Below are 1001 nucleotides of genomic sequence, written 5' to 3'. Positions count from 1 at the left end.
CAACATAAAAATATTACAATATTAATATCAAAAATAAAGTGCAACCAACATCTCTTCAGGTTGAATTAACAGTAGGTTTACCTGCTACTTCTGCTTTTGTTTTTCAACATTACAATACAAATACAGTATTAATATCAAAAATAAAGTGCAACCAACATTTCTTCAGGTTGAATGAGCAGTGGATGAACCTGCTACTACTCTCATTTTAATAAACAAACAATATTCAACAAAAGATCAAGTGTAACCTACTAGGCTACTCTTCAATGACTACAGATTTTTTTCAAATATCAACTGATCAACATGATCTGGCTGCAGAAAACTTCTCTGTGCGTTCACTATGTCGCCAGCAGTACTAAAAACTCGTTCTGCTAGCACACTGGTGCCTGGAATGCACAGGTACCGTTTAGCAAGGGTGGAAAGTACAGGTAGCTCTTTCTCCTGAGATCTCCACCACTTCATGGCATTTTCAGTCAAAGGCAACGCATCCTTTGCTCGGTACTTTAACACCTCTGCTCTGGCTGTCTCGCTTGTGGATTTTCTTTCTCTTTGGGTGAAGGAATCGCCAAACAGCGCATCTAAGGCTTTCTTCTTACAAGGAGGTGACTCATTTGGAGCTACAATATCAGAAATATATTTCAAAATATAGTCATGTTTTTCATTAATACAAAACAACAACAATCTTTTATTGGTATCACATGAAACACACCTGTGGTCTCTTCATTGAATCCTGACAGCTTTGTGCTTGAGCTTCCCTCGTCTTCCTCCTGATTTCCCATTGCTTGCATCTATTGATGTAAGAATGTGTGAACTGTTCAAATTTCTGCTCTGTAATACTGCACACATAAATTTAGAGGAAGATAAAGAACAGATGAGATTTGAGAGAGGACAAATGAAAGGGGAGAAGAGAAAAGAGCAGAGGAAAGAGGAGAGAAGAGTTACCTGGTGGGACACTTCTGCCTCAAAAACCAGTTTTGTGTAGACCTGTTCTCTGTCCTCTTTTT

General features: G+C 38.4%; 1 long non-coding RNA gene across 1 annotated transcript; it reads right to left on the bottom strand.

The window, feature by feature from the left end:
• Window positions 1-382: 382 nt before the first annotated feature.
• LOC311109048 lies at window positions 383-1001 on the bottom strand. Its single transcript, XR_014610569.1, has 3 exons — window positions 940-1001; window positions 707-785; window positions 383-614 (listed from the first exon to the last, which is right to left on the bottom strand). It is a non-coding gene; the product is annotated as an uncharacterized lncRNA (long non-coding RNA).

Source organism: Coregonus lavaretus (assembly GCF_964263955.1).
Source record: "Coregonus lavaretus genome assembly, chromosome: 3".
Taxonomy (NCBI): Eukaryota; Metazoa; Chordata; class Actinopteri; order Salmoniformes; family Salmonidae; genus Coregonus; species Coregonus lavaretus.
Note: the sequence above shows the minus strand (reverse complement) of the source record. Positions and strands in the feature narration are given on the sequence as shown.